Source organism: Pseudopodoces humilis, chromosome 6 (genome assembly GCF_049639895.1).
Source record: "Pseudopodoces humilis isolate 2021_Gansu_Grassland_sample_001 chromosome 6, ASM4963989v1, whole genome shotgun sequence".
Classification (NCBI taxonomy): domain Eukaryota; kingdom Metazoa; phylum Chordata; class Aves; order Passeriformes; family Paridae; genus Pseudopodoces; species Pseudopodoces humilis.
In genome coordinates this window covers 68130325-68154666 of record NC_142205.1, presented here as the reverse complement: position 1 = coordinate 68154666, position 24342 = coordinate 68130325, and the positions used below count along the sequence as shown (strand labels likewise).

Below are 24342 nucleotides of genomic sequence, written 5' to 3'. Positions count from 1 at the left end.
ACCATGGCATGGAGACAGATAAAATAAATGTAGGTTTCTAACATTAATTCCCCAAGTCTGTTCTGGAGGCAAACAGCATTTCCAGTTTGATTCAATTTGTTGTGTATATTTCCCCGAGCTCTCTTTCATTACACTGCAGGGTGCTTCAAACATTAGGAGAGCAGTGAGGAAAGCTCATCATTCTCACCCCTGTTGGTACTGGCTTTGTAGATGGAGAAGTGATTATACAATCAGGATTCTTTCTATCAGCCTGTGCTCATCTATACAGCAATGGGTTGTCAGCTCTGAACATCAGTTCTGCTTTTGCTCTTGAACATTGGAGTCTTTGATGACACCCGAATCTGAGGATGCTTTGAACTGCTACACAAATGCCAAAGCAGGCCACTCCATCTCTGAGAGGATAAACTGAGATAGAACAAAAGTCAAGAAAGTTTCCAAGAGAGGAAGCAAAAAGCTGGCTGTTTATTCTCAGCCAGATGTACTTGTCTCTTTCTCTGTCTGTTTGACTTAGTCCTGGCTCAGCTCTCTCTTTGTTTGGGGTTTGCAAGTATGAATGGGTATTATGACACTCTGTCTCCTGATGGTTCCATGGAAATAATTATGAGGAAAGGAGAGGTGGATGGAGTTACTCAGCCATTTTGGGTTTTAGCAGATATCCTGAAATTTCATACCCAGACAACCCATGGCACAGAGTTTAACATTGTCATTGCCTTCATTCATCCTCTTGCATTTCTGGTGTGTACAAGGGGATTGCAACAAGCAGTTCCCAGCTGGAGAGATTATATGTGGGTTGCCATTGTGAATAAAGGTTTATGAAAAACAAAATATGCAATCCCAGTTGCTCATTTCAAAAAGAAGGAATGAAAGGCTGTAAAATAAATATTTCAATGAATTAGTACAAAACTTCAAGCTTTCAGTTAGGAGCTCTGCAAGGTACTTGAGAGATAAATGGAAAAGCACTGAACTTAAAACACCAACAGTCTCCTTCTTTACCTTCCTATAATATTCTGAAATAGAAGCAGCTTAACTCAAAAGTAAAGTCCTGGCATACAATTATGGCCGTGTCACATGCCAGGAAACTTCCACTGGGGGCTAAAGGGATGAGAACCCCTGCACACACCAAGTGAATTTGCACAGCCCTCCCTTCCCTGGAAGTATTTTAATTCATGCTTCTCATGCCTCTGTGATGTAAAGAAAACCATTTTGCAGATGAGAAATCTGAGTACTGCATATTCACAGCCTGGTCTCCAGAGTTAATGCAAGAGTTCAGCCTAATCTGAAGAGAATAAGGTCTATGAATATTCAGGAACTTTGCAAACCGATAGCAAGGAACAATCCTCATGGGCTGACCTGGGAAAAGGATGTTGCTCTGCTGCTGTGCAGTGCTTTAATCACAATGCATTTCCACTAACCCAAAACGAACCTCAGGCCGTGATCAGGGAAAAAAAAAAGGCTCCTTTGTTCAACAGATTTCAAAATTTATTATGTTTATGTTTGACTGAATTATTTATCCATCTCTGGAAACTCAGGGATGACTGAAAAACAGTTCAGTGAACTGAATTTGGTGAACTTTCCATTAAACTCAGGAACATTTGGGTTCTGTTCTCACTTTCCAGTTTTCCCCAAAACCGCTTCTTGTCCCTGAAACTGAAATCGTTGAATGACAGGAGGATGAGCTAAAAAGCAGATCTCAAAATTTTTCTTGACAGTGATGGCAGCAACAGGATCAGCCATAAATGAAGGATGAATTGAAGTGATAGGAACAAAAAACTTGTTGCCCTTCTCTCTGTGTGGCCCTGCCTCCCTTGGGTGCCATCCCTTCAGGCAATGTAAAAGAGTGAAGTAATGAAATTAGAAGAGTCTTGGCCGATTTCACAAGGAAAGAATATTGTCCACAATGGCTTCAAGTCTTTTTAATGTTTGACACAAAAAAGTGTGTTCTCTATACAGGAGTACTTCACACCTGATGAGCTATAGAATGGTTTTCCTGATGAGAATCAGAGTTCAGTTTTACACATTTGAAATGATAGTAATAATAATTAAAAATATCTCACACTGATTGCATTGCAGCAGCATGGAAAACTTGTTTGCTGCAGGGAGCAGCTGTACATATTGCTGTATTTTGCACCTTCAGTACAGGTTAGCTGAATCATGTTAAATAGAAGTTATTTTGATGCAAACCTGTGCTGATTTTACCGTGTCACTGATTCATCAGCTAAAAGAATTTTTTAAAATGTATTAATTTTTAAAGTTCTCTTATACAGCTTGAGTATATTTGAATAACTCTGAAATAAAACATCTCTGTACACAAAAGGGAGCAAAAATATGCCTAGAGCATACCCAGACTTTATTTACTATGCCTGCAACCCAGACTTTTCCTCTGAGCAGAGCTATGTAGCTCCACAGAGTCATGTTAATAGTGTCATTAATCTTCCCTGCAGTAATCTGTACCTCTCAGCTTTTACACATTCAGCACCTGGGGCAGATTTGACCTGACAAGTTTGTCCTTGAATCCTGTCATTTACAAAGCCCACATTCAAAAAAACTCTCATGTATTATCAGTGCTGCTGCGTTTTATCAAATAACTGCCACCAGCTCCTGCCTGAAATAGTTCATTTGCAAAGCTGTTGCCACCAAACTGTGGAAACCAACCATCAGTCAAGGGCTTGTTTTGGTGCCTTTTTCATAGCGAGAGCAAATGAACTGCAGATGGAGCACTGTTTATACTTTCCCATCATCTCAAAGTGCCGGGAGCTGTCGCTGTGATGTCATTGCAGTTGGGCAGGACACAGAGAAGGCAGCAAGATTGGAAATATTTATTTATTGGGTTAAGGCTAGTTTGACTTCGCTATATAAAGAACACTGAGGGGCTGGAAATGCAAGGTACATGACCTTGCTTTTTGTGTAGACCTATAGGGGAGACACCACACGGGGGAACAATGTTTGATGCATCTGCTGATCAAATTGAAAATAGAAAGAACTTGTTCTTAGAGTTTATGTAGCTCTGTGTCAGCAGGAACTTCTGGTTGTTTGGAGTGGGGTGTATACCTGAAACCTCTGTCACAGAAATACTGGCCTTTCTGGCTGATTAAAATAAATAGTATAGTCCATTCCCACCCTCAGGTGTCTATCCATCTTTGGAAGTGGTTGTTTACTGACTGGCTTGTGTTGTGCATTAATGTGTAAAGCAACATTAACTGAGAAAACTGATCATAGAGTTTTTCCCTTCCTATAGCCTCATCCATGAATCTGTGCTTGCAGCAGGAATGCTGGAAGTCACACCAGTGACTGAGACAGCCACTGGAAAATCTTATAACAGAGAGCTGCAGAGCACACAAGCAGTGATAAAGCAAACAAATCAAGGTTATGGTATCATGAAAGGAATTTTGTCTGCCTGGCCAGAAAACAATTTTCTTTACAGTATTACTTCCTCATTGTCTAGCCAGTGTTTTGTGCTGCTAATTGTAAAAGCTGCAAACAAAGCATGTGAGCTTACTGTAATATTCTCTATTAGGCAAAGATCTCTCCAGCAACTTCTAAGAAGCTTTTTGTGTAACTCTGCTCTCGTAAGCACAGAGTTAATTTCAGCTAAACCAGTGTCTAGTAGAAGTGTGGGAATGAGTTTTTCATATGGCACCCCATGTAGGGAGAACAAATGTCCTTTGTTTTTATTTTATTGATGAATTTCCAAGGCATCTATGCTAAATGATTTTGTTCTGCCTGTAGTGTTTAGTGCTCAGTTTCATTGCTGTCTCTAGGAAAGTGCATTATTATGTGTTTAATGGTCACTTAAGGATCACTTAAAGTTTTTATTACAGTAGGCTTATTAATAGTGCACAGCTTATTTCTGGAGAGGTTCCGTTCCGCTGTTCGTGTTTAACTAACGTTTAAAAAAAATGTGAAATTTTAAAGATGTTGGTAATATCTCTGAATATTTATGTTGGAAGGGATTTCAGGAAGTGATTTAGTCCCATTCTTCTGCTCCAGGCAGGGCTAATGTCGACATTAGAACAGGATGCTCGTGGCCTTTTGCAGTCATATACTCTGTGTCTGTTTCCCAGCCTGCCCAGTGCCTCTCTGTTGAGCCCCAGGGAAATGTGCTCAGTGCAGCCACTCAGTTCAGCTCCCAGGGAGCCTTCGAAAGGCTTTGGGACCAGAGCTGCTCCCAGGTGCTGTGACCAGTGATTGTGCATCTGCCAGGGTGGGCCCAAAAGCCTTTTTCAGCACACTTGGTTTTCTCCTGCATCGAGCTAGTGCTTTAAGACAAAGGAAAGGAAATGTTCTGTGTGGTTCCATAGGGAGAAAAAACACTGTGGGATGTAATTTACTGAACTATCAGGAGGGGCAGGTATAGGAAGATATTTTGGAAGTCAAAACCAATAATGAACTTGCTTTCTATTCACTGATCTAAGGGGTTTTTCTGCTCCTAATTCATCACCCTTTCTGTCACTAATATATTCCTTCCCTGAATAATTAGGCTTGCATTAATACCTCTGGCTGACAGGAGAATCCTGATTTTCAAGATCACCAAAGTAAATACAGTCTGTATCTTCATCTCTCATATCCTTTTACTTCAGAACTACTTACTGACTTTACAGACTTGGAGAAAATGTGGATTATCCCACCCAGTGGGTTTCCCTGGTTCCGCTGAGCTGGAGATGTAAAAAATTAGAAGAGAATGCAGGAAAATGGGATCATAAGAGAAGCCTGTAAGAAATGTTCCCTTCGTGGGGCAATGTCCCATGATAATTGTGATAGCCCTAAGAATCCTCCTGCACTGTGGCCAGGAGGAAACAATTAAATACTCGAAGTCACAGAAAAAAGAGAGCAGCCACTGTGGTGCAACTGCAAACCTGCACAGGGGAGGACTAGCCTGGGTAATTTAAAAGATGTTTTTACCCTCAAGCTAGATTCTAACTTTGGCTAGGCTGGAGTAAATCAGGCATAATTTTACTGACATCAAAGTCCCTGCTCCACAGGATCTAGCTTCATCTCTTGAAGCTGAGGTCAAACCCATTAACTTTTCTAGGCAAGTGCTGCCCAAAATGAATGGGTGGAGCAAGGTCAAGCCTATGATTTTATTATTTTCACTTGGGCACTTGCACAATTTGGCATTCACATCTGTTTTTGTCTTTTAAAGGGCATTTCTTTTGGCATCTGAACTAGCAATTGTCTGTCCACAACTATTCAGCTGCCCAGTTTTGGATGGGGTGAGTATGGGGTAGGCCAGCTTGAGAAATACAGATGCAAAGGGGTATGTAGTAATTTTTAGGATGCTGTAAGAAAACTCTATTGGTTTCTAAGGGTCAAGATTCAGGCTATTATAAAAATAGAGCTCGTTTTTTGCCTGTATCAATTTTCTTCTTGCACGTTAATTTAAAGTTAGTGAGCCATATGCAGAGCAGAGATGAAGGTCCCTTAGTAAATGCCTGTGACCTTATTTTGAATGATCTATAACATTTTTTATTGTGACAAAATGTAAGTATTGGATGACTGCTGAGGTGCAGGTCCCAGTTCAGGTGGTTGTGCTTAGCTGCATGTCATTCAGCTGCAAACTTTTATTGTAATTTCAAATTGCTTTGGAAGCAGGGGATTGCTTTAGCTACATGCTACCTTAGACATTTCTAGTAAACAGAAATTTAGCTGCGGTTGCAGTTGCTGCTGTGGGTGTTTAATGCATTCCCATGCAATACCTCGGGAAGGGGCTGATCTGTAAGATGGAATAAACTTAGAAAACACCCTCCTGAAACTGTGCAAAGCCCAAGAGTCAAGGTGGGCTGTATTAAACTTTCTCAGCCAGCAGATGGCAATGAGCTGTGGCACCGTGGCTGGGGACACAGGAGGACCATCCACTGCAGAGCCTGGGAAATGCATGGGAGAAGCAATATTCCTATGGAGCACGTGCCTTAGGGCCTCTGATGGATCTCAGCAAGCTGGCAGTGACTGCAGTTTTCTCATTCCAGTTGGTGTGAATCAGTTTCCATTCCCTTGGTTGTCTTTTGTCATTTGCCACTTAGCAATGTCATGTTTTAACGCTCTCCGTGTCCTTTGGGTAGCAACCACATTCTGTTATTTCAGCTGTGAGCCTGATAACCTACTGAAGTGGTGATGGATGTTTTAAAGAAAATGGCAATTATCATGTGCAGTTATGCTGAGCTTGAAATCCCCTGGAGCCAGCGTATCCTGTTACCAGCAATAAGAAATAAGAGCACTGTGATCACCTAGAAAAGAGATGGTGATAATTTAAGAATGAGTTCTGAGAGACATATTTGCTTCTGGCCTATCCTAAGGTTGTAACTTTTTCATAGAGAAGAGGTAAAGTTATTCACTGGGATGTTTTCCTGTTGAGGCAAGAAAATAACCTTCAAGGACACCAGCAGAGCTGAGCTGCACTTCTCCCAGTAAGGTCAGCATTAGGAATTCCTCATTTTATGGGATGATCTGGGAACCCTTTATCCATTTGCAGGAAGGCATTCCTCTGTAGGTGTCACACTTCAACTGAGCACTTTCATTAGCAGTGGAATACTACAACAGCACTCAGGGCTTCACAAGTCCTTAACATCTGAGAAGAAACTGCTTCTGAGCGAGTCCCATGTCATGTTCTTCACTTTGAGATCCCAGCAGGGCAACGTGAGCCAAGAAAACTGACCAATGTGTTCTGCAGGAAGTCTAGTGTGTGGTAGTATGCACTGCAAAGGCCTCCTACAACAATAATACTAGAAATGGAGTTGCTGTAACAAAGCTGAACACCACAGACACAAAGCAGTGGTGTTGCAGACACTCATGCAAATTTAATTTCTTCTGTGATTATGTCAGTCTTTAGTTGGCATTCCTACAGTTTTCTCCCATTTTCTGCTTATTTTTTTTTTTTTGTACAGCTAAAGTATATCCAGCTAAAGCTCTGACTAAAACATCTTGAGATAATGACACTTGAGCATAATTTCTTGTATGCCCAGGTTCAGCTCCAATCACCATTCTGTAAGTACATAGAATAACAATATACTGCCTTTGGTAAAATGGTGTGGTCTAAAGAGGTAGAGATGAGAAAACCCCATAGAAAGTTCAGAGAGGGCAGGGAATTAAAAATCCAGGAAAAGACATGGTAACAGTGGAAAGATTGAATATCATGTAACATGCAGCACGTTGCCTGGCCAAGGTAAACCACACAATAAGTTACTGTACAAACAGAGAATCAAGGAGTGTATCATCTTTTAATCTTGAGGTGGCATCAGTGTAGATCTGTTCTAATCACCTTGTCATGCATAGAAGGAGCTCGTGTGGTTCCAGTTCCTGAAGAGGCATGGTAGCTTCTAATTGTTGGAAAACAGATAAAGCTTGTTCTCTGGTTTCACAGGTATGCCTAAAATCAAGCTGTCAGGCCTATTTCTATTTAGCTATGGTTTGGAAGGTGTCTAAGTGGAATGGCAGTTTAATGGAGCATCTGGATCTCATTGCAGGCCTGCTTTTTGTTTTTGTGTTTCTTAATTTATTATTACACTTTCCAGCTGGGCTCGTAGAGGCACAAAGGAGGCGAGACATGGCCCCAAGTCACAAAGCAAATTTGTATTCCAGCTTAAACTTGAAAGTTTCCTTCTGCCTTTTACTTAAAATATTAAATGTTAGACCTTCCAATACTACTTGATGGTATTTTTACTTGTCTCTTGAAGCTTATCTTATGATTAATATATAAACATTCCTCATTTCGAAAACAATTTTTTAAGGATATTATAGAAGGCTTTAATTTTTTTTCAGCTTTGTTTTGGTCCACTGCTGTATTTTTGTAGGAATAGTTGCTATCTATTTTTTTTTATTCAGGAGCATGTCAGGGGTGTGTTTGTGATTTCAGGACTCCCAGAGCTACTCTGCAAAATGTGCTGTATGTTACAGGTAATCAATACTTGACTCTTAATATGGATGAAGAAATAGCAGAACATGCCAGCTATTGACTGCATTATGTTGTTTATCCTGGTTATGAGTCTTCCTGCAGGCTGTTCATCCTCTCACTATCCATTCTCCAGTTACTTCTGACAAACTTTCACTTTGAAAAGAAAAAGGCAAAGGGTTGCAGTCACATTCACGTTCTGATCATTGCCTGCTGTGTTCCTCCCTCACAGGACCCAAGTTTGTTGTCCTCCCACTCTGTTAAACTGTGCCAAAATACAGAATGTAATTGAGAAATAATATATTACTGCTCTTGTAAGGAAATAAGGAAATCCAAAAGGAAATTCCACTTGTAAGTCTCTTCAATTCTGTTAAGGCAAACTGTATATCTGGTTGTCTGCTTGGAGGGGAAAACTGAAGCCCAGCCACTTAAATTAAGTTAAAGGTGTGTGTGACCTTGGATGTGCTGGGTGTTTTCTACATAAGTACGTTCTTGCCATTTCTGGTATCTGTGGATCATGTCCTTGGAACTGCTGTGTAATGCAGCCAAATCATTTCCATGGGCGTGAAGTGGAAAGACAAGAAATTGATCCCAGGGTTTAATCCGAATGAGATACACAGTTTTACAAGAGATTAAAGCAGGCTCTTGAGACAGTAAATAGAAATACATCCAGAAGCAGCCATTTCGGTGTCAGGTCTTTAGATTTATATTCATGCTCACAAATCTAATTACTGCTGGTGAACTGGAAATATCTATACCAGCTCCACTCTTCCCTAAAATGCTGCTGATCCAGCAAGTGCTTGTCAAACCTCAAACACTGGCCCAATTTCTTTTTGTTCATGATCCATGCAGAAAAAAGACAGGGGTGATTCCAATTACTTTTTATCACATCAATGAAATGGGACAATTTCTCGGAGTTTTGTGGAGCAAGATGTTACCTAGTGCAATTTACAGCAGCCACAGGGATGTTTTGTCAGAGGAGCTGTTCTTCCAGCTGGAACCATTGGAATATTTTCTGCACCCTTTCCTCCTGCCTCACCCTTGAACTGCTCCTGGGGTGAAGTAATGTGGAGGTAAAAGCAAAAAACTACAGGAGCACGAAGGAGACTCGTGAGAGCTGGGGGCTTTATCCACTTAATTGATGACAAACTGAAAGATGGATGGGACCTAATTGCAGCTGTGATCCATAACCTGTGGTTCTCATACATGCAGCTGCAAGTATGATGGTTCCTTCTCAAATGTCTGCATTTATTCCGGCAGTTCTGAGTATTGCAGTGCAATGCCTTGTCACTGTGTAACTTTTCTCTGTTCACTTAAATTCTCATGCCCTCACCACAGATTGACATGTTTCTGACTCACCTGGTAATAAAATATTGTCAGGATCTGAAACTCTCCATATCACTGGCCAACCATCAGTAAATGCACAAGCTCTCACTTTGGAGAGCTCCTAAGATGCTGTTGGGATGCATGTGAGAAATTCTGGCTGTGTCAGCCAAAAAGGCAGCAGACAAATGCCGAGAGAAGAGCATGTTAACAAGTGCAGGAAAGCAGCAGGCTGCCAAATGAGAGCATGCAGAGCATGGTGCTTTAAAAAGTACTGGAATTTGTTACTTTATTCTAATTTCCTGTGTTTTGAAGGTTTTTTTGAAGCTGTGATGGCACTGGAGACAGTAGTGATGATGAGCTGGAGGGAAACATAGCTTGCATGCAGTCCTCAATCTCAGAAAATTTTGAAACCTGAATCATTTTCTTCTGGGAAATCTTTTAGTGCCAATTACGTTCCAAAAGAATTTCTGAGGCAGCCTGCCCATCCAATTTCTCTCTTTTCCAGCTTATGAAATAGCAAGCTGATAGCATGCATCTATCCTTTTGACCCTGTGGAGCATAAGGCAGCTGAAAAGCCACCGGGCTGCCCCTGGAAGCTGGGTTATGCATTCTGGCCAAAAGCATGGAAGCTGTAATTGGTGTGGAAGATTTTTCTTCTCTTAATCACGCCTTCATATTTGAACCCTTTCCAGTCTTCCCAAAGAACAAGTCATTAGCCACTCCTTTGGAAGCAGAAAGGCTTGAGGCAGCATAGCTTGAGATTTGTTTGACCTTTCAGCTCTGCTTTCCTCTGAGCACAGGATTACTTCTGCTCTGTGCAATTTGGATTATGTAGGGATTCAAACATCTGAGAGAGCGAGGGAAATTATAATTTTTTTGTCAATTAATGAGACTTTTGGGGATCCTCTCTCTATTGTCTGGTATGTTTTTCAGGAAGTTTGGTGTTTTCAGAGTAGTTGCTGAAGTTACTTGCATGAAAATATGAGGGGCTTGATTAGAATGTGAAAGTCTGAAAATTCCTTCTGCTAAGGACAGGTCTTATCCTGTGATGTGTGTTGAAGGCAGCAAATATTTCACAGCCTGTTCACATCAGAAAATATTTGAGAAAAAATTCAGTATGCAAAAGGAAAGAGTTAAATTATCAAAAAACATCAAGAAATGGGTTATAGTTATCTGATTTGACTGTCCGAAAGAAAGAGAACACTGCTTTCCCCAGGCCCAAAAAGAGTTTGCAGGACTGACCTCTGAGAGAAACTGACCCAATATGTATGGGAACAAGAAATTCCTGAAGGAGCTGTCTCTGCCAGAAGAGCTGCTGCAGAGATGTTCCTCTTAAATGAAATAACACCATTCCTGTAGGAATTAAAATCTGACTAAAATCACTAATGTTATGGAAAATACTCCAAAACCTACACTGTGCTGTTCTGCATGCAGCTGCTCCAAAATACCCCAAAGAACCAAATGCTGTGACTTAAAGCCAGCAATAGCAATTCAGTAGGTATATAACATCTTCCAGTGTATGGAAACAAAGTCAGGGCAGCTGATTTAATTCACAGAAAATAGGGACTTTGTTTGGTATCCTTCAGTGATTGGTCGTCTTATTTTTGGTAGGATTTGTTTGATAATAGCCAACTGTAAATACCATTTGTACCATGTAACCCTGGGTTACTGTGATTCCCACCCTCCCCCTGGCTGGGGGAATTCGGGTTTGATCTTGAGTAACTGAGACAGAAGTACCAAAGTACAGTAAATCCAACATAATACTTTCTTACCCCAAAATACACATTCCAAAACACTGGAAGAACACAGCATTTTTTTCCCCCTGTATTATTTACTCAAAAACCATGAAAAATAATACAGTTCAGGAAGCTCACGTGTGATTAAAGGAATGTACTGTGCATGCACCTTAATACACAACCTACATAGAGTTCCAATTGCATTAGTGCAAGGAGTCAGAGGAGAAGGGAGTTCTAAAGGCAAAGCAGGAGTTGTTCCCAGAAAATGGGAGGGAGGCAGTCTAAAAGGAAACTTGACTGGGATTTTATTTCTACTTTGCATACAAGGCTGTAGCATGTTGGAACCTCACATGCATTCATGCAGTATTTGTCTTTTAAGCAAACTGACTAACATTGTGAGAAAAAGGTTTTAATGTGCAGTTGGAGCCTAAAAGAGGCACCTGGAAATAAGGGATCTAAGTCCATGGTGTATAGTCTGCCCTGGAGCCAGGATAAATTTTTTCCTACATGTGACTGAGGAGACCGAGGCTTGAGCAGAGCTGGCTGTTAAGGGCATGCTTTTGGTGACAAAGTGACACTGTCCCTCCTGGAGCTGCCAGGCTGTGCTGATGTAACCTGCTCTGAATGTGCCACTCTTCTCTACTTTCTAATCAATTTGGAGGGGTCACTGGCCATGCCAGGCATCTGTGTAGCTGATGGGGTGCACGACTCCTATTGAATTGTCTGTCTCCAGCTTGCATTATCAGGTTACTTTTCTTTCAGGGGCCTGCATAAGAGAACAAGCCTCTGCCCGGTGCCAATTATAAGTACAAAGAAAAGCCTTTTTGTTTGGGTTTGCCTTTGATGTGTGTCGAGAGGGAGCGTGCAAACCACACCGCTGGGTTAGCTGACCTCTCCGCGGTGAGTTCCACTTGCATTTACTTTTCAAATTGCTATAAAAAGTGAAGGGTTTTCAAAACTGTAATTCCAAATTGTTGCCAGCACAATCCCCAAACAGCTGCACTTTCTGCTGGGAAATGCCTTGAAGGCTGAAGGAGGGAGCCTTCCCTCCAGGCCGTGGGGATGTTTTACAGCTGTACGTGTGGCCACAAGATTAAAGTGACTTCCTTGGAGATCCCATCCATAGATGGGCTGGCCAGGCACTTTTGTGCTTATGAAGGATGACCTTGGCCTGTTGTCCCAAATGCTGCTGTGGGGGTTGGAATGTGATGATGGGAGATCTGCACATCCTCACCTTGCAGAGGCACCTTTCAGCGCCCTCACGTCTCTTTCCCGCATTTGGGGCCCTCCCAATCCGTAGGGACAGCCCAGAGAGAGTGAGCCCGGGGCTGGGGACATCCCTGCCAGCCCAAGGTGCTGAGCACTCCCATAACTCTGTGGAGCAGCACAGGAGCCCTGGCTGAGGCTGTGCTGACACCAGGTCTTGTTTCTGGTCACTCAAGCAGTGTTTGTTTGACATACCCTGAACTTTCTCAAGCAGCTCTGAACTGCTCAACTTCAGAACTTGACAGACAGAATTATTTGACAGCTAATTTAATAAAAGCTCTGCAATTAACAGGCTGAATTTGTGTAGCTCGTGTTCTTCAGGGCTTCATCTGAAGGCTTTGCAGATGCTGCACTGATCTACTAAGCTCTGCTCTAATATTGTTTAAAAGTAATTACCCTCACCATCTTGTTTCTGCTTTTCCGTGTCTAAACTATGCAAATTCAGGAAGCTGCCTCTTGCACATGATTATAAATTGCTGGCTGGGGTGAGATACCTAACAGGCATCTAAAATATAATAAAATATTAAATGCATTTTCATATTGTGCACGTTCTGTTTACGTATTATTCACCAGAGACTCTGAATTTGCTTCACAATAATAACCACAAAGGGAAAAATTCTTTTCTCAGTAATGAACAGATACAGCAGAAGGCTTTTGGCATGTAGTTCTTCCCTTGAAGTATTTTGCCTGAAAAGGGTATGAAGAAAATCTCAATAAAATATTAAGATTTGACCTATTGCTGATTATGTTTGAAAAGCACAGGAGAGAGTCATGGCAAGAATAGGAGGGAGAAGGAAAGCAGGGTGCCAAGTGTATCCCTTAAAAATGAAATTTTTTTGATTTGTTATTAAGAAGAACAGCAGGTTTTATTAGTGGCATATAAACACTGAAACCTGGAAGTGACAATTAACAGCAGCCCACGGCTTGTTAAGTCCATGATAGAAGGTTATAATTCATATGCCATCTGGATGTGGATATTTTGTTGAGGGCTGCTCTCAACATGAGCTTATCACTTGGTGCAAAATATTCTCTTGCAGGAACATGTCTCAAAGAACAGCAAAAGAACTGAGGGGCAACAATTTTCAGGATAAGAATCGATAAATTCTGTCAAGGAAGGAGATGACTTTATTTTCACCTTTGGCTTATTGATACTACTCTGAATTCAAAAGAAATTTCACTTAGATCCTGAATTCTGAGTGGAACTGGTGGTCTGTTTAGACTGTGCCCTGCCACAGACTTTACCAACAAAACTCATTCTAAATACCTGGCAGGAAACTGAAAATGGGAGAAAAACATAAAAATGAAATATTAAAGATAGCTTGATGGAATCTACCAGCTCATCTGACACATAAAAAAGAAAGATGGGAAAACTCGTTATATTTAGGCAAATAAAATAGAAGACAGGTGATGTGTCATACATATTACATAACAGAAGATAAATACTAGTGTGAAGAGATTATTTAAGTGATAACACTGGCACATGAAAACCTTCATGGTGACTAAAAGCCACTTTAGATTTTAAGTAGGAGAGGTCTTTAATTTTTAAAGCAGGGAAAGCCCAGAGCCTTGCAGAAATTTAGCCTCAGGAATTGTCTGAAGCAAATCAGTTTAATTTAGCATTTAAGAGAGAGAAAATGCATATACAAGTGGCAGCAGAAATTAAACTTTCAACTGAAATCACAGATGAGGAGCTCAGTTTGTGAAACACAGCACATTACTTATAGAAATGTTAAGTCATGGATCTGAAGTAATCTGATGTGGATGTCAATTATTTGAGCATTCTGTAATTAAACCCAGACTTTTCTGTTAGCTGTGGCTGTCTCCCCATTGTTTTGAAGTGTTTGACCTTGAATAATATTTGCTGAAGTAGATGTCTACAGCCACAATATCACACAACATATTTTGGAGTTGTGGAAAGATGAGCTCACCAAGGGCACACACAACCCACAGCCTGATCCACGGACAGATGTCAGCCCAGACAAACAATCTGATTTTCATGTATTCTGAAAGTGCTCTCTGCTTGCATGGACATTCAGAGATGTTTTTGACAAAGTAAGTCATCAGTTTTCCTGCTCTCACCAGTCATCTTTACAGTGGCACTTCCCAAAGATGTGTTCTCACCTGAGATTCACCCATTAGTCATGTTACTGACTCAGCCAGGCTTCCCAAAGCCTGGCCTATGTCTCCTATCAGTTTCTTCCTTGTGCATCCTTTTTCTTGAATTATTGCTGATCCAACTCTGTATTAAAGTAATTCTGTGTGTACATTTTATACTAACAAACACATTTGCTTATTTTGCTAAGGACTCTCAGGAATCATCTTTAATTTTTAAAAAATGCTGCATTAAAATTGTATTTCCCACTGAAAGCACTAGGGCTGCCCCAATAGGCCATTAAATTACATGAGATTTAGGTACCACAGGATCCTCCCCTTAGCATGGGAAAGATATAAAAGAAGCCTTAATTAGTTTCAGCCCAGTTCAAAATGAGACTCTACCACACCAGCTCCATAGTGTTGTTTTTAGAATAAAAAAGTGTGAAAATCACAGCTGGGGACCTCAAAGTCAGTGAAGTCATTCAATCATTGCATATATTTGGAACACTGATGTTTTTGGTCTTATGAGTATTGTAAGAATCACAACTTTCATCATGCCTAAATGCAAACCTTATAGAAATATTCCTTACAAACTTAAAGTCATGAAGCAAATTGATTTAGGGTTGGGGAGACATTCTGTTTGGCTTCCTTTTTAAAAACAGGGTCATCTCAGAAACAAGTTTTCCTCTTTAATTTTTCAAGGAAATGGAAGAAATTGTTTAAAATACTATGCCGGTAAAAATACTGTTCTAATATTTTAATCCTCCATATTTTCTGTTATATTCTGTTTTCTGTGAAGCACAGTCTGCATAAAGAAATTCAGCTGCAGAAACCATTGTTTAAAGTGGGAAGCTGTCAATTTCTGACAAGTTGCAAATAGCTAACTTGAAAAAATGCTCCCTGGTATCTTGCCCTGAATGAAAAAGAACACATCTCTTCTGACATGTGTTCTTGCTATCTGCTGATCTCAGCATTTAAGAATGTTTCAGAATAGGACAGGACTGTATTAAGGGAACTTGGATGAGTAAATCCTCTTGTGGCTCTTTAGGAAGTTATAATCCACAAAAGGACTTCACTTGAAGGAGTCTCTTCTACTTAGAAGGCAAAAAGGGGAAATTAAAACTCCCTATTGCAAACAGCTTGCTATCTGATTTTTCCCCTCATGTGCAGCCAGATTTTTCTGAGGGAAAAACTTGAATGATAATTGCTTTTTTCCAAAGCAGAGCAAGGATTTTTTTTAACAGATGCTGACTGATTCTGTTCTGTGCAATTGGACTGGCGGCTCTCGGAGTACTTGTTCAGGGCTGCCAAGTTATGAAATGTTTGAGGTACAAGCAGAGTGTGAATAAAGCTTTTATTGCTTTGAATAAGACATCTCGGCTCAAAATTCCCTTGCTTACATTTGTGTGGATATTAATGACCTGTTAGTTGAATGTGGATATAAAAATGTCAGATGGACTAAAACAGATCAAATCACATTTCTTCTTAGCTTTGCCCTTTAAATGTTTTATGGTTACTATGACTCGGCGTCCCTCCTCTTCTCATGGTTTGTGTTACATGGTCACCTTTTTAAATACAGATACAGCCACAAATCACGGGCTGCTTTTATTGTCATTTATATCAACAGAGTTGTTGTCTCTGCTTTCCTAGACTAGGGAATAATTTCTAAGTTGGATGAGTGAAGAACTCCTTACATTCTTCTTTATATTTGAGATGATATCTCTGAAAAATAGCAGGTTTCCCAGGGTCTAAAGTATTTTAGATATGCTAGGAGAAGCTTCAATTAATCCTCTTAAAATCTGTCTCAAGTCTTTAAATACTTTTGTTGTTGTATTTTCAGATTCTAGATTATACTTTTATGTTTGCTGGTCTTTTTTTCCCTAAAGAAAGTTTTTTCATTTAATCTGATTGAATGATTTAAAAATTAGTGATATGACCAGTTTTTCAATTCTCCTTTTTAAGTGAGGACAAGTAGGAAAGGCAAATATGGAAGAATTTTGTGTTTCAGAAAGGAAATTGATGCATTTAAAACACATTGAAAGAGATAATGAAATTTCACTATTTTATAGAAAAATGACTATAATTTTCAACCAGACCTAGCTACTAATACCTATTCATGATATTACTTAAGTGATTACACAGCATTTCAGGAATGATAACCGATGCTAGAAATGGCCCAGTGAATTTGAAGGTTGCTCCCTTTCTGGTGCTGCAGCACAAGCCTGATCTGGACAAGATCCTGGGCAGTAACGCTGAGCAAGTTCAGAGTTACAACAGTGTCGTATTTTGCTCCTCTTGTCACCACGGATTCTGAAGGCTGTAAAATTCTCCCGTGTTTCTGATCCTTTTCATAATATTGTTGTGTGATACTTTAATGGTGCAAGAGTTGTGTCAGCACCCTGTGAGCCAACATCTGGAAACCATTAATGCTTCGTGGAGCATGGGATGGCACAGACACCTCTGATGCATCTGGAAAGAGCAAAACCTGTCTGTTGTGCCCTGGTAGGGTGGGTGATTGCCAGGGGAAGGCTGGGGATCTCTCTGATTCTTCAGACAGACTCCTGGCGTGTGTACAATAGCTGAACCTATAGTATGACCAAAAACCTAAATGCTGCGTGGAAAAAGGATCTGGAATATTCCTCTCCTGGTTTTTGTTAGTTACAATCTGTTAGTGACAGTCCAGTCTGTAAAAAGTGACAGCTACATCTTTGTGGATGAATTACCCATGCAAAACAGATCTGAAACCAAATGTTTTGGACTTAATTGCATGTCTTGCATCACATCTGATTTATTGATGTGCACAGTGGCTCTGTGGCATACGGCAGCAATCACAGGTAGGATGTCTTGTTATGTGTGACATGAATGATACAAGAGTATTTTTCCATGCTGACATGGTTCATCTGCTCAAACTTAAAGAGCTCATTTAGCAGGGCATCTTTATTTTTCATCTCTCCTTTATTCTCTTGTAGTGGTAGCATCAATTAATTATTCAGCTCCGAATTCAAACCCAAATATTTTAATCTTGTGGAACAATTTATGTAAGACCAATTGTGTCTGATTATTACATATTTTTCACAGAATCTAGAAAAGCTTAGTCAAGAAGAACAAGTCAAAAGTCAAGAAGAACTGTAGCTTTTCATTAGTACTGTTTTCTGGACACTTTCTTTGTTTATTAATATCATAACTGGCAACTCTTATCAAGCTCCCTTGACTCTCCTGGTGCTGCTAGGAGCTGGGACTGTTCAGGCTGGAGAAAAGTGCAGAAGAGACAAGTAGAAGTGATGCTGTCTTTTTATTTTATTTTATTTTTCCAGAATGCCTACAGCTGTGATTTTCCACTCAGTGAAGATTATTGCCCCAAAGGAATGAAGAGTAGGCAGATGCTCAGAGAACAAGTGATACGGATCTAAGAAGATATTAAGACCTGCAGCTCATGACAAACTAAAACCTTTTGCAAACAGAATTACAATTAGCTGTGTTCTGATGGGATTTGTGAGGACTCAGAGAATTCTTGGTGGTTCAGACAGAGAACTTGAACTTCTCCTAATATGCCTCGTTTTCTGTCAGCTATGCAGAGGCAATGGAAAACATTTGTCAAAACAGATGGCAAGTTTAGCCCCCCGCCACTGAATACAAGTGGGAAGTTCAAGGTCCAGTTAATGGCTGCTGAGCCAAGAAACATTTGGAAACTTAGTTTAGCATTGAATAGACCCCAAAGAATACACTGTTACAATTCCAGGATCCGCGGCTATGGCCAAGCTCGGAATGCTGCGAACAGTCATTTCACAGCTTATGCTTCCAGCCAGAACGAAGAACTGCTGAGGTGCACAAAAACTGAGATGTAGCAGCTAACATGGTTTTCTGATTTTTTTTTTGAAAAGACATGTTTGACAGCTGCTTCAGACCAGCAGAACCTTTCTTTGCCCAGTGCTTCTTGATATTTTACTGCCACTCAGTTGCTTTTCCTACACTAAAATAAATATTATCTGAAAAGCAATTGTGTGCATAAAATACACAAGGAGATGAAATGTGAAAATCTCTGTTTTTTCTATTAAATCATACTGGCATGTTACACTGAAGTAAGTTTCACAGAATCTCTAGTTTAATTGTGGAAATTATGATCTGCGGAGCTGAAAGGTTTTAATTGCCGGTGGTGTAGCTACTGAAAGCAAAACAAAGTCACAGAGATGTTTTACATGCATCCAGTCCAACAAATACTGGTGTAATTTGTGCTGATTAATAATGAAAAAGGTTCTTGCTATGATTGAAACTATCTACTGTTAAATGAGCAAAGATTACTTGCCTGAGTTTGGAATAAGAACACAGAGAAAGCTCCTACAAAGTGTTTGTAACAGTGATCGGTGCTTTATACAGACCCTGATCAAGATCCTAAAAATTTAGTCATATAATAGTTTAGAAAAATAGATTTTTCTTATGGAATGGGTGCAGTAAGTTCAAGGTTAAACTGCATCATTTCTGTCTCTACCTTTGCATCCCTTGTCCTTACATCAGGAACAAAGACCAGAAGTGTAGCACTTGAAAACACAACTAACCTCTCAGTCTTGCTCACAAGTCCCTGTCACCAGGAGCAGAATGTTTCTTCCCAGTCGAGTCTTGCTGAGCTCCCTTCTTCTTTCTTCACACTGAGGGGAATGTACAGCAGCAGCTTAAAATTGAGGGCAAGGGCTAAAATATAACTTTTGTGGCTGATAATTGTCATACTACCCACATTTGTTTTCCACAGTTTCACAGGAATGACTTCCTAAGGATTAGTTAAGGATACCTGATTATTTTACTTTTTTTTTCCTTCTAGAATTTCACGAACCTACAGGATGGATGTCATGAGTGAAAGCCAAGTTGCTGTTAACTATATCTTAAGGTAAGCTGTTAAACACCCAATGTTGTTACTTTTTTTTTGTTTATTTGGAGTTGTAAAGAAACACTGATGTGCATTATACCCTGAGTAACTTCCAAGTGAGTATGGAACAATGGCAGGTCCTTAATTTCCATACCAGTGATTTCAGACTGGACCTAGAGACCAAATTAAATATTTAAAATCCAGGCAATCTTATAAAGATGTGCAATTCTTCCACTTCAAAACCCTTTATGCAACAAGTTTGGCCAATATGTCACCATTGCTTCCCTCAAAGCAGAACTGGGAGATCCGTGAAGAAAGCTGTTAAGTGTTCCCTTGGGATTTAGGCACTGCTGCTCAGTGCAGCAGCAGCAGCAGGCAGATGTTAACACACCTCAGTTGGCAGGGAGATGCAATTTTTAGATGTCTGTGTGTTCCACATAACTGTGGCAGATGTACAGTGAAGCCCACAGAGCTGTGGGAGCTAATCACTAATTCTGAGGGTCTTGGATCTTCCTGACAGATAACAGCTTGCTGTAGTGGCTGTCTCCAGAGGCTTGCTGATATTTGGAAGCAAAACATTTCAGTGCTTCTTTTCTCGACAATACCTGGGATGAATTTATTCTACTGTTGTCTAAAGATCCCTGTGGACAAGGATCTGTCTTGAAATGGCTGCAGAGATCCAAACTGAGTGACGAAGAATTGTGGTTGCCAAATTTGTTTACATAAATGGGTTTTTTAGCTGAGACTTTCGCTGTGTGGTTTGACACTAAAAGAAGTCATTCCTGGATTGAAGCACTGGGAAACAGTACAAGGGGATAAAAAGAGATGTACAGAACTAGAAAACAACTATTTTAACTATATGCATAATTTAAAATAGGAAAAAAAAAGTCATTAAGTGAATTGCATTTTTCCAAGTCTGACTAAGGAACAAGGCATTTCTTCTTAGATTTGTGAATGTGTTCAGTACTGTGCAAAAAAGAGAAATGCTCTTTTGGGTTTATATTTCTATAAACCTAGGTTCTGCCACTTTAATCTACCAGTGACAATAATGCAGCATTTTATTTCCTGATTTGTTGTGACTATTAAACCTATGAGCTTGGATAATTTTGTTAAAACACAATTAAAATTTTACAGCTTGCCTAGTTATCCTCCTAGTCAAATTTGTCCTCATTTGAAAAGGCTCTTTTCTAATTTTGACTTATTAAATTATGTGAGAAAGATCAAAGGTGCCCTCCTGTTCCTTATTACAGAGGATCAATGGATCAGATAATTCAAGGTTTGATAAAATATCTCAGTGAATTCAGCTGTATGCAGTAATTATTATGTTAATAGGCCATTTTCCAGTAAGAGTTAAACTCCCAATAAACAGCATCAATATGTGCTAAACAAGTACCTTTTTCCTGTGGAACATGGTTCTGTTTTTATTTCGAATTTGAAAATGTCCCGTGTCCTTTTCAGTTGCTAAGCTGTGTGATTTACTAACTGCTCTCGATGGATTGTATTGGCATCCCATCAGGACTGCATTCTAGCCTTCCTCCCTAAAATACAGGCAGTTCTAAGAAAGCAGAGCTGTTCTTGTGAAAACAGCATTTATATATTTCTCTTGCATGTTTATCCTCAGCATCATCTTACTGGGAACATGTTTAACCTGCCAAAAGCTCTTCTGAACTCTGACTGCAAACCTTTCCAAAGTCCAAATTTCTCATGCAAATGCCATATGACCTCAGGTAGGTAGAGAACTCCAGGCTCTCCAAGCACGTTATCTGCAAGCAACTTTACACTTTTCTGAGCCTTTTGGCTGCTGCATATTCAAAGCCCTGTTTACTTATTGCCCTTGTCATCTAGTCAGACTGCATAGCTTTGATCCAGGCAGTTTGCTTTCGGTCTTACCTCGGGATTCACAACCTCATTGTGCTGAGAAGTCTGACCCAGGCGCCTTATCCTGAAAACCTGGGGCTTTGTGTTTGTTTGATTAACTCCCATGGCTTGCAAGCGATCCAGCTTTTGTTCAGTCGCTGTTCTGAAGGCTGGTGCATGGCTCTGCACGGCTTGGGCTTTCCTTAACCAACATATGGACTATAATATATTGTTTGTTTTGAGTCTGATGTCATGGGAAAAAGTGTTGCTTTAGTCAGTATGGAAACTTGCCCAGATACGTTCGACTTGTTTCTTCCTTGACTGTAGTATCTGCTTGAAACTTTTCACTTGCCTTCTAATGGCTATTCCTGCTCATCCACAGGCTGTTTCCAGTCCAAATATAGTGCTACTTGATTGGAAAAATCCAAGACGCAGTTCTCTTTTTGGCACATTTTTAACAATCCCAGCTAAATCCCTTCTGAAATGCCACGGTCCAGTTTGTCATAGAAGGTCACAGGCTTGCTGAGGCTGTCCCTCTGGACATTTCAGTGGCTTCTGGGTCTGCACAGCTACAGAAACTCAGCTGAAATCTGGAATGTTTTTCAAACCCTTTCTTCCCCTCCCTCCGAAGTGGCTGTGAGGAAGCAGTGACCGAGGGTATCCTTGTGAAACTCCTATTGACCCCCAATATGGAATGTGCAGCCAGGTCAGGGCTGCATCGGGGTCTTGTGTTTGGGGTTTGTTTTTTGTACTGAGGGAACCTTTCAGATGATGTTTGGGAATGACTTTGAAAAAACAGCTAAAGTGATTTTATTTGCTTGTCTGCATAGCTAAAGGATATTAGTCAGGGCAAACTAATGTAACTCCAGTGATATTAATAGAGCTGAGTCAGAACAACTGGAGAATAAGCCCTTAAATTCTAGGGAAATTATTATGGTGCAGGCTGAGTTTCAAAGGCTCTAATGCTGTCTAATAATGTTAGGAGTCTCTAATACCTAACTAATTCCTAATTAGCTTTTCCTTCCCTGTCAACTCCTCTGTTATGCCTTTTTTGTTGATGTCAGAGCTTTGCTGTAAGAAAACAAGAACTCTGTTTAAGATAAACCTGCCCTGAGCTGTGCCTACAGATTTGTAGTACTTGCCCAGGACAAGAGGCTCAGCAGGCTCAGGGCTTGCACACTCCCATTTGAAACACTCCAAAAAAAAAAGCAGTGTTTCTGCTTTGTAAATACCAACTGGGATTTTTTTGTAACTTCTAACATAGCTGATTAGGAATGGATTTTCCTGGGGACAAAGATACCATTCTAACTTGAGGGTTGTCTCACTGCCAGATTTCAAGCTCCTCTTATAAATCACTATGGCTCTTCAGAAAACAGATGAAAAATATGAATGTTGGCAAAACCACCGCCCCTCACTAAGTTTGTTCCAAAAAGGGCTGAACTATTTTCTACCAAACTTAAAAAAAAAAAAATTTTTTTTTTTTTTTAAAAATTGCCAATTCAAAGAAGAAGAAATTTCAACCTGGACACTTGAAATTTGGCTTTATAACTTTTCACACATTGTGGAATTAGGGCTTTCTCCATGCCTAACTTCATCTAAACACTCCAACTTTTGTCTGCATTAGAAAATTTATGCAATAATATGAGGAACTACATGTATGGAGGTCTTTGCTTGGTTTAAACTGAATTTGGAGGATCTTCTGAATACTATCAAAACAGTGAAAAGGGTCCAAGATCCCAGCTTTTCTCAGGCAGTATTCATCACAGAGGGCAAGTGTGTAATTCCACCAAAAAATAAGACATGCTTAAATTATTAAAATAATGCATATTCTATTATCTAAGGCGGTTTGGATTAGTGCTGTGTGGGGAGCTAGGTTATAAAACAAAGAGACCTTGTAGAGCTCAGTCTGTCCTGGACACCTTAAAATGCAATGCAGAAGACAGCAAAATGAATCCATCTGCAAACGGACTCAAAATAAACCACTTGAGTGCAATTTTCCTTTTATCCACAAGCTAGGACAGTGCTTTTTGTTACCTTGTCTAATCTATTGCATTTCCAGGTTATCTATCAACACAATTTCAGTTCTCCCCTTTTATAATATGATGAGAAAGAAGCCAGGAGCCAGGCAGAGAATGTACTGACCATTGTGACACCTTTGCAGCATTAAATGGTTTTAGCTCAGGGAAAAGTACCTGGCCTTTGGAAAGACCTCTTGGCAGTGACAAATGTGCACGTATTCTGATACTTTATGTCCTGAGATTTTTTCTTAGTTACTGTTCTTGATGAAAACAATGTTTTTAAAATAGTGGAGATGATATCCAGGATATTTTTGCTATTTATAATTCCCATTGTTGCAGCTCTCTGGGGATGATTAGGTCGGATGACTTCAGTGGTGTGATAGCTATTGATATAAATAACTTTTCAGAAGATTTCCTTGTGACTTCAGGACAAATTAACCAGCAAGAAAAACATTTCTGAAGGAGTTTAGTTACCTAGCCATTTTCTGAATACCACACTAGGCACTGATCTGCATGCAGAAGAGATAAAAACCTTTAAAAGTTAATCTTTGAGTGCTTGGGATTTTCATTAAAAAAATCAATTATCAAACACCTAGATCCCATTTTCAGGAGTCTTGGGCTCCTCGGTCTCTCAAGTTTTTCTGACTGTTGTGTTTTCTGAGAAACTTAGAGAAAAGGAAGAAATGCTCACCTAGATGAAAGCAAAAATAAGCTGTATTCATCAGTGATCACAAACAGGGTATAGTTCAACGAGTTGCTAGGGAAATCTTGCTAAGGGACATGTCATTATCCAAAACTCTCCACTTACTTGAAGCGTACCTAAAGGTTTGCTGTTGGAAAAGGCCTTTCCTTTGAGATTTCCAGTGTTTCCTGGTTTCAGCCAGGAAAGGAATAGTGGAAGAAGTGCTTCTTAGTCTATTTTGGTACTTCTGATCCCTGAAGAAAGGAGGTAGAGACATGGTGTGTGTTGAAAATAAACTAACCAAGTTCTATTTGCTCTTTCATATGAGTCCGTTTCATTCTGTGTTTTGGTTCCAATTTTAAATCATGTTTTTGTGGACTAATGATTACAGAAGACCAAAGATTTCAGTTCTAAGTAGCCAAAGGTGAACCTGCTTATTATTCTTTCCCTTTCTGAGTTCATGCACCCAAATTCTCCAACTTTGTGTGCTAGTGGATGTGTTTGTACAAATACAGTTGGATAACCTCATTAGCTTACCTGTGAAAAATGGAATTCTTACACCTATTTGGCAATTGATTGAGAGACCTTGGATGAAGAATCTGCCCCTACAATTCGATTATTTA

General features: G+C 40.0%; 1 protein-coding gene across 2 annotated transcripts in view; it reads right to left on the bottom strand.

The window, feature by feature from the left end:
• PDE5A (phosphodiesterase 5A) overlaps positions 1-21583 on the bottom strand; it is a 103328-nt gene extending 81745 nt beyond the window's left edge. For both annotated transcript variants that reach the window (XM_088056408.1, XM_088056412.1), the window contains exons 1-2: positions 21053-21583; positions 18858-18947 (exon numbers count right to left, since the gene is read on the bottom strand). The gene's annotated coding sequence lies outside the window, so the exon portion shown is untranslated. The remainder of the gene's footprint in view (positions 1-18857; positions 18948-21052) is intronic.
• Between the last annotated feature and the right edge of the window lie 2759 nt (positions 21584-24342).